Below are 10,000 nucleotides of genomic sequence, written 5' to 3'. Positions count from 1 at the left end.
CAAGAACTTTTTCCCCACTCGGGGGAATTTTTTCCCCTGCCTTCTTGTAAGGGTTTCCCGTTGGAGACGGACCTTCAGGGTGTTCACCAACACACAGTCACAACAAAGAATTTGTCACAAGACCCTTTTGATTTTTGCAATGAACTAATTCATTTATGACATCTTCTCCCATTCAAAAGTCACCTTACATAATTCAACTATTGATGTTATACAACAATTTGCTGTTTGAAGTTAATTAAGTCAGTTTCGGCTGCTTTTTCTCTTCAAAAAGGAGCCCAAAATGGATTAAAGACTAAGTCATTTAGGGCTAACTTTTTCAATAGGAAAAGTAGCTCAAAATGACTTCATTTTAGAAAAGTAGCCGAAAATGACTTCAATTCGGGCTACTTTTCCCATTGAAAAAGTAGCCCAAAATGAATTAACCACAGATGGACATCTATGTGGTCTTTGAACATGACAGAGTCATTTTGGGCAAATTTGAGTCATTTGGGGCTACTTTTCCTATTAAAATAATAGCCCAAATTGAAGAAATCACTAAGTAAATTTGGGCTACTTTTTCAATGGGAAAAGTAGCCCAAATTGACTTTGTGATCCAGTCATTTTGGGCTACTTTTCAAAATTCAAAAAGTAGCCCAAATTGACTCAATCACAAAGTCAATTTGGGCTACTTTTCCCATTGAAAAAGTAGCCCAAAATGAATTAACCACAGATGGACATCTATGTGGTCTTAGAACATGTCAGAGTCATTTTGGGCAAATTTGAGTCATTTTGGGCTACTTTTCCTATTAAAATAATAGCCCAAATTGAAGAAATCACTAAGTAAATTTGGGCTACTTTTTCAATGGGAAAAGTAGCCCAAATTGACTTTGTGATCCAGTCAATTTGGGCTACTTTTCAAAATTCAAAAAGTAGCCCAAATTGACTCAATCACAAAGTCAATTTGGGCTACTTTTCCCATTGAAAAAGTAGCCCAAAATGAATTAACCACAGATGGACATCTATGTGGTCTTTGAACATGACAGAGTCATTTTGGGCAAATTTGAGTCATTTTGGGCTACTTTTCCTATTAAGATAAAAGCCCAAATTGAAGAAATCACTAAGTAAATTTGGGCTACTTTTTCAATGGGAAAAGTAGCCCAAATTGACTTTGTGATCCAGTCAATTTGGGCTACTTTTCAAAATTCAAAAAGTAGCCCAAATTGACTCAATCACAAAGTCAATTTGGGCTACTTTTTCCATTGAAAAAGTAGCCCAAAATGAATTAACCACAGATGGACATCTATGTGGTCTTTGAACATGACAGAGTCATTTTGGGCAAATTTGAGTCATTTGGGGCTACTTTTCCTATTAAAATAATAGCCCAAATTGAAGAAATCACTAAGTAAATTTGGGCTACTTTTTCAATGGGAAAAGTAGCCCAAATTGACTTTGTGATCCAGTCAATTTGGGCTACTTTTCAAAATTCAAAAAGTAGCCCAAATTGACTCAATCACAAAGTAAATTTGGGCTACTTTTCCCATTGAAAAAGTAGCCCAAAATGAATTAACCACAGATGGACATCTATGTAGTCTTTGAAGATGTCAGGGTCATTTTGGGCAAATTTAAGTCATTTTGGGCTACTTTTCCTATTAAGATAATAGCCCAAATTGAAGAAATCACTAAGTAAATTTGGGCTACTTTCTCAATGGGAAAAGTAGCCCAAATTTACTTTGTGATCCAGTCAATTTGGGCTACTTTTCCAAATTCAAAAAGTAGCCCAAATTGACTCAATCACAAAGTCAATTTGGGCTACTTTTCCCATTGAAAAAGTAGCCCAAAATGAATTAACCACAGATGGACATCTATGTAGTCTTTGAAGATGTCAGGGTCATTTTGGGCAAATTTAAGTCATTTTGGGCTACTTTTCCTATTAAGATAATAGCCCAAATTGAAGAAATCACTAAGTAAATTTGGGCTACTTTTTCAATGGGAAAAGTAGCCCAAATTGACTTTGTGATCCAGTCAATTTGGGCTACTTTTCCAAATTCAAAAAGTAGCCCAAATTGACTCAATCACAAAGTAAATTTGGGCTACTTTTCCCATTGAAAAAGTAGCCCAAAATGAATTAACCACAGATGGACATCTATGTGGTCTTTGAACATGACAGAGTCATTTTGGGCAAATTTGAGTCATTTTGGGCTACTTTTCCTATTAAAATAATAGCCCAAATTGAAGAAATCACTAAGTAAATTTGGGCTACTTTTTCAATGGGAAAAGTAGCCCAAATTGACTTTGTGATCCAGTCAATTTGGGCTACTTTTCGAAAATCAAAAAGTAGCCCAAATTGACTCAATCACAAAGTAAATTTGGGCTACTTTTCCCATTGAAAAAGTAGCCCAAAATGAATTAACCACAGATGGACATCTATGTGGTCTTTGAAGATGTCAGAGTCATTTTGGGCAAATTTGAGTCATTTTGGGCTACTTTTCCTGTTAAAATAATAGCCCAAATTGAAGAAATCACTAAGTAAATTTGGGCTACTTTTTCAATGGGAAAAGTAGCCCAAATTGACTTTGTGATCCAGTCAATTTGGGCTACTTTTCGAAAATCAAAAAGTAGCCCAAATTGACTCAATCACAAAGTCAATTTGGGCTACTTTTCCCATTGAAAAAGTAGCCCAAAATGAATTAACCACAGATATACATCTATGTGGTCTTTGAACATGACAGAGTCATTTTGGGCAAATTTGAGTCATTTTGGGCTACTTTTCCTGTTAAAATAATAGCCCAAATTGAAGAAATCACTAAGTAAATTTGGGCTACTTTTTCAATGGGAAAAGTAGCCCAAATTGACTTTGTGATCCAGTCAATTTGGGCTACTTTTCGAAAATCAAAAAGTAGCCCAAATTGACTCAATCACAAAGTCAATTTGGGCTACTTTTCCCATTGAAAAAGTAGCCCAAAATGAATTAACCACAGATATACATCTATGTGGTCTTTGAACATGACAGAGTCATTTTGGGCAAATTTGAGTCATTTTGGGCTACTTTTCCTATTAAAATAATAGCCCAAATTGAAGAAATCACTAAGTAAATTTGGGCTACTTTTTCAATGGGAAAAGTAGCCCAAATTGACTTTGTGATCCAGTCAATTTGGGCTACTTTTCAAAATTCAAAAAGTAGCCCAAATTGACTGGATCACAAAGTCAATTTGGGCTACTTTTCCCATTGAAAAAGTAGCCCAAAATGAATTAACCACAGATATACATCTATGTGGTCTTTGAACATGACAGAGTCATTTTGGGCAAATTTGAGTCATTTTGGGCTACTTTTCCTATTAAGATAATAGCCCAAATTGAAGAAATCACTAAGTAAATTTGGGCTACTTTTTCAATGGGAAAAGTAGCCCAAATTGACTTTGTGATCCAGTCAATTTGGGCTACTTTTCAAAATTCAAAAAGTAGCCCAAATTGACTGGATCACAAAGTCAATTTGGGCTACTTTTCCCATTGAAAAAGTAGCCCAAAATGAATTAACCACAGATATACATCTATGTGGTCTTTGAACATGACAGAGTCATTTTGGGCAAATTTGAGTCATTTTGGGCTACTTTTCCTGTTAAAATAATAGCCCAAATTGAAGAAATCACTAAGTAAATTTGGGCTACTTTTTCAATGGGAAAAGTAGCCCAAATTGACTTTGTGATCCAGTCAATTTGGGCTACTTTTCGAAAATCAAAAAGTAGCCCAAATTGACTCAATCACAAAGTCAATTTGGGCTACTTTTCCCATTGAAAAAGTAGCCCAAAATGAATTAACCACAGATGGACATCTATGTGGTCTTTGAAGATGTCAGAGTCATTTTGGGCAAATTTAAGTCATTTTGGGCTACTTTTCCTATTAAAATAATAGCCCAAAATGAAGAAATCACTAAGTAAATTTGGGCTACTTTTTCAATGGGAAAAGTAGCCCAAATTGACTTTGTGATCCAGTCAATTTGGGCTACTTTTCAAAATTCAAAAAGTAGCCCAAATTGACTGGATCACAAAGTCAATTTGGGCTACTTTTCCCATTGAAAAAGTAGCCCAAAATGAATTAACCACAGATATACATCTATGTGGTCTTTGAACATGACAGAGTCATTTTGGGCAAATTTGAGTCATTTTGGGCTACTTTTCCTATTAAAATAATAGCCCAAATTGAAGAAATCACTAAGTAAATTTGGGCTACTTTTTCAATGGGAAAAGTAGCCCAAATTGACTTTGTGATCCAGTCAATTTGGGCTACTTTTCAAAATTCAAAAAGTAGCCCAAATTGACTGGATCACAAAGTCAATTTGGGCTACTTTTCCCATTGAAAAAGTAGCCCAAAATGAATTAACCACAGATATACATCTATGTGGTCTTTGAACATGACAGAGTCATTTTGGGCAAATTTGAGTCATTTTGGGCTACTTTTCCTGTTAAAATAATAGCCCAAATTGAGGAAATCACTAAGTAAATTTGGGCTACTTTTTCAATGGGAAAAGTAGCCCAAATTGACTTTGTGATCCAGTCAATTTGGGCTACTTTTCGAAAATCAAAAAGTAGCCCAAATTGACTCAATCACAAAGTCAATTTGGGCTACTTTTCCCATTGAAAAAGTAGCCCAAAATGAATTAACCACAGATGGACATCTATGTGGTCTTTGAAGATGTCAGAGTCATTTTGGGCAAATTTAAGTCATTTTGGGCTACTTTTCCTATTAAAATAATAGCCCAAAATGAAGAAATCACTAAGTAAATTTGGGCTACTTTTTCAATGGGAAAAGTAGCCCAAATTGACTTTGTGATCCAGTCAATTTGGGCTACTTTTCAAAATTCAAAAAGTAGCCCAAATTGACTGGATCACAAAGTCATTTTGGGCTACTTTTCCCATTGAAAAAGTAGCCCAAAATGAATCAACCATTGATGCACATCTATGTGATGTTCCGAAAATGACTTTGTCATTTTTGTAGACTTTTTCAATTGAAAAAATGATACCTTTAAATTCATTAAAAATCAATGCTTTCACCTAGGAGGCTGAAATTACAGTATGTTCATCGTGAGTACATGTCGAATCAGTGTGCAAAAGATTGTAGATGTGCGACATTTCTAAAGGTCAAAGGTCAGGGACAAGCACATCTGAGGCCTTCATTTCATCCCTTTAAATTCATTAAAAATCAATGCTTTGACTTAGGAGGCGGAAAATACAGTATGTTTATACTGAATTGGTGTCGAACAAATGGGTATAAGGGTCATACCTGAAATCCTTGTGCAAAGTTGCCCCAGACCCCTAATTCAATATGGGAGCCTTTTTGATCCATGAAAGTAGCCCAAATTTAAACAAGGGTTTCCCGCCCTTTTTTCCCACCTTTTTAATTTTTTTTTTAAAGAAAACTAAAAAACTTGGGAACTTGCTTTTTTCACAGTCTTGTAGAGGGGCCTAAGCCTGACCAGTGTGCAAAATTTGGGATCTCTCAGGCCCCTGGGGGCCTCGTGAGGCCAGAGAACAGGGACGAGCTCATCTGAGGCCTTCATTTCATCCCTTTAAATTCATTAAAAATCAGTGCTTGGACCTAGGAGGCTGAAATTACAGTATGTTCAATGTGAGAACAGGTAGAATCAGTATGCAAAAGATTGTAGATGTGCGACATTTATAAAGGTCAAAGGTCAGGGACAAGCACATCTGAGGCCTTCATTTCATCCCTTTAAATTCATTAAAAATCAATGCTTTGACTTAGGAGCATGAAAATACAGTATGTTTACCCTGAATTGGTGTGGAACAAATGGGCATAAGGCTCATACCTGAAATCCTTGTGCAAAGTTGCCCCAGACCCTTAATTCAATATGGGAGCCTTTTTGATCCATGAAAGTAGCCCAAATTTAAACAAGGGTTTCCCGCCCTTTTTTCCCTCCTTTTTAATATTTTGAATTAAAATACTTCTTTTAGAGATATTGCTCTGATTTTTGAATATAGTGCATAATTTAACATGCTTTACATGACTGTTTTGGTCCCATCTCATTCGGCCAATCAGAAAGCTACTTAGCTTCCTAGACCAGTTAGGAACTTGGGGCTTTTATATCATGATCCTTGTCTAAAATGAAGCTCAGACGTCAAGTTTCAAATGATTTGACCCATTTTTGTGGCAACGGCGAGCCGCCAAAATCTGAAAAATGCAAACTTTGGAGCCCCGCCCCTCGAAAAGTACAAGGCCGATGGAGGCGCCGGTGATGGCGTTCTACTCGTATCTGGACCCTCTACAACATATAAAAATTTCAGCCCCGTCGGACTTTTAGAACAAAAGTTCCTCCAAACTGCCCAACTCTGGCAGAGGGTGTTGGAAGCACCAAGTCCAACACCCTGTGAGATTTTGAACCCTGTCCAACCAATTAAGAAAACTAAAAGACTTGGGAACTTGATTTTTTCGCAGGCTTGTAGAGGGGCCTAAGCCTGACCGGTGTGCAAAATTTGGGATCTCTCGGACCCCTGGGGGCCTCGTGAGGCCAGAGAACAGGGACGAGGCCTTCATTTAATCCCTTTAAATTCATTAAAAATCAGTGCTTTGACTTAGGAGGCTGAAATTACAGTATGTTCATCGTGAGAACATGTAGAATCAGTGTGCAAAAGATGGTTAAGCTGCGACCTTCCTAAGTGGGAAAGGTCACGAATCTGTGTCAAAGGTCAAGTCATGAAAATATCCCTTTAAATTCATTAAAAATCACTGCTTTGACTTAGGAAGCTGAAATTACAATATGTTTATCGTGAGAACATGTAGAATCAGTGTGCAAAAAATTGTAGATGTGCGCCATTTCTAAAGGTCAAAGGTCAGGGACAAGCACGTCTGAGGCCTTTATTTCATCCCTTTTAATTCATTAAAAATCAGTGCTTTGACTTAGGAGGTTGAAATTACAGTATGTTCATCGTGAGAACGTGTAGAATCAGTGTGCAAAAGATGGTTAAGCTGCGACCTTCCTAAGTGGGAAAGGTCACGAATCTGTGTCAAAGGTCAAGTCATGAAAATATCCCTTTAAATTCATTAAAAATCACTGCTTTGACTTAGGAAGCTGAAATTACAATATGTTTATCGTGAGAACATGTAGAATCAGTGTGCAAAAGATTGTAGATGTGCGACAATCCTAAAGGTCAAAGGTCAGGGACAAGCACATCTGAGGCCTTCATTTCATCCCTTTAAATTCATTAAAAATCAATGCTTTGACTTAGGAAGCTGAAAATACAGTATGTTCATCGTAAGAACATGTAGAATCAGTGTGCAAAAAATTGTAGATGTGCGACATTTCTAAAGGTCAAAGGTCAGGGACAAGCACGCCTGAGGCCTTCATTTCATCCCTGTAAATTCATTATAAATCAATGCTTTGACTTAGGAGGCTGAATATACAGTATGTTTATCCTGAATTGGTGTGGAACAAATGGGTGTATGGCTTATACCTGAAATCCTTGTGCAAAGTTGCCCCAGACCCTTAATTCAATATGGGAGCCTTTTTGATCCATGAAAGTAGCCCAAATTTAAACAAGGGTTTCCCGCCCTTTTTTCCCTCCTTTTTAATATTTTGAATTAAAATACTTCTTTTAGACATATTGCTCTGATTTTTGAATATAGTGCATAATTTAACATGCTTTACATGACTGTTTTGGTCCCATCTCATTCGGCCAATCAGAAAGCTACTTAGCTTCCTAGACCAGTTAGGAACTTGGGGCTTTTATATCATGATCCTTGTCTAAAATGAAGCTCAGACCTCAAGTTTCAAATGATTTGACCCATTTTTGTGGCAACGGCGAGCCGCCAAAATCTGAAAAATGCAAACTTTGGAGCCCCGCCCCTCGAAAAGTACAAGGCCGATGGAGGCGCCGGTGATGGCGTTCTACTCGTATCTGGACCCTCTACAACATATAAAAATTTCAGCCCTGTCGGACTTTTAGAACAAAAGTTCCTCCAAACTGCCCAACTCTGGCAGAGGGTGTTGGAAGCACCAAGTCCAACACCCTGTGAGATTTTGAACCCTGTCCAACCAATTAAGAAAACTAAAAGACTTGGGAACTTGCTTTTTTCGCAGGCTTGTAGAGGGGCCTAAGCCTGACCGGTGTGCAAAATTTGGGATCTCTCGGGCCCCTGGGGGCCTCGTGAGGCCAGAGAACAGGGACGAGCTCATCTGAGGCCTTCATTTAATCCCTTTAAATTCATTAAAAATCAGTGCTTTGACTTAGGAGGTTGAAATTACAGTATGTTCATCGTGAGAACATGTAGAATCAGTGTGCAAAAGATGGTTAAGCTGCGACCTTCCTAAGTGGGAAAGGTCCTGAATCTGTGTCAAAGGTCAATTCATGAAAATATCCCTTTAAATTCATTAAAAATCACTGCTTTGACTTAGGAAGCTGAAATTACAATATGTTTATCGTGAGAACATGAAGAATCAGTGTGCAAAAGATTGTAGATGTGCGCCATTTCTAAAGGTCAAAGGTCAGGGACAAGCACATCTGAGGCCTTCATTTCATCCCTTTAAATTCATTAAAAATCAATGCTTTGACTTAGAAGGCTGAAATTACAGTATGTTCATTGTGAGAACATGTAGAATCAGTGTGCAAAAGATTGTAGATGTGCGACATTTCTAAAGGTCAAAGGTCAGGGACAAGCACGCCTGAGGCCTTCATTTCATCCCTGTAAATTCATTAAAAATCAATGCTTTGACTTAGGAGGCTGAATATACAGTATGTTTATCCTGAATTGGTGTGGAACAAATGGGTGTAAGGCTCATACCTGAAATCCTTGTGCAAAGTTAACCCAGACCCTTAATTCAATATGGGAGCCTTTTTACATATTGAAAGGGTACCCTAATTGAAATAAGGCTCTCCCATCCCCCGCTGAAGGACTTGGGTGGGGGATGGGAGACAACCTCAGAAGGCTGAAAAGGAGTTTTCTGCTCAACTGCTCAACTGGTGAAGACTTAACGAGCGGGGGATGGGTGAGATGAAGTCAATTTGGGGGACTCTTTTTCACTTTGGGGGACCTTTTCCATGAAACTTCTCCTGATTGGTCCTTGTGCCATCTGACCACGCCCCATTCCATTTGGGTGACCTTTTTTCACTTATGGGGACATTTTTCCAGAATTGTCTCCTGATTGTTCGGAATGACACCTGGCCACGCCCCTTTCCATTTGGGTGACTTTTTTTCACTTTCGGGGACCTTTTACGGTGAATTTCTCCCCATTGCTGGGGTGACTCCCGGGGGTGCCAGAGTCAATTTGGGGGACTTTTTTTCACTTTGGGGGACCTTTTAGGGTGAATTTCTCCCCATTGCTGGGGTGACTCCCGGGGGTGCCAGAGTCAATTTGGGGGACTTTTTTTCACTTTGGGGGACTTTTTTCCAGGATTGTCTCCTGATTGCTGGGAATGACACCTGGCCACGCCGCATTCCATTTGGGTGACTTTTTTTCACTTTGGGGGACTTTTTTCCAGAATTGTCTCCTGATTGCTGGGAATGACACCTGGCCACGCCCCATTCCATTTGGGTGACTTTTTTTCACTTTGGGGGACTTTTTTCCAGAACTGTCTCCTGATTGCTCTGAATGACACCTGGCCACGCCCCAAGTCAATGTGGGTGACTTTTTTCCAATTTGGTTGACTTTTTCCAAAAACTTTACGGAACGCCCCCAGATTGGAGGAGGGTGTGAGTGAAGGTCCGACAGACACAACCTTGGGCTTTTTTTTACATGTCGGAGCACTTTGGCCCAAAATGTCTCGGAGAGGTCTCGCAGCCTCCGGTACCCTTCCGGAGGGTGGCTGGGAGACTCCCAGCACATTAGAGAAACAAGTTTCCCAAAGTGAAAAAAAGTCCCCCAAATTGACTCGGACACTGCCAGGAGTCACCCCAGCAATGGGGAGAAATGTCCCGAAAAAGGTCCCCCAAAGTGAAAAAAAGTCCCCCAAATTGACTCTGGCACCCACGGGAGTCATCCCAGCAATTGGGACAAATGTCCCGAAAAAGGTCC

The sequence above is a fragment of the Halichoeres trimaculatus genome, unplaced genomic scaffold (assembly GCF_033239565.1).
Source record: "Halichoeres trimaculatus isolate MK-OKI-2021-1 unplaced genomic scaffold, fHalTri1.1 fHalTri1_scaffold_26, whole genome shotgun sequence".
Classification (NCBI taxonomy): Eukaryota; Metazoa; Chordata; class Actinopteri; order Labriformes; family Labridae; genus Halichoeres; species Halichoeres trimaculatus.
Note: the sequence above shows the minus strand (reverse complement) of the source record.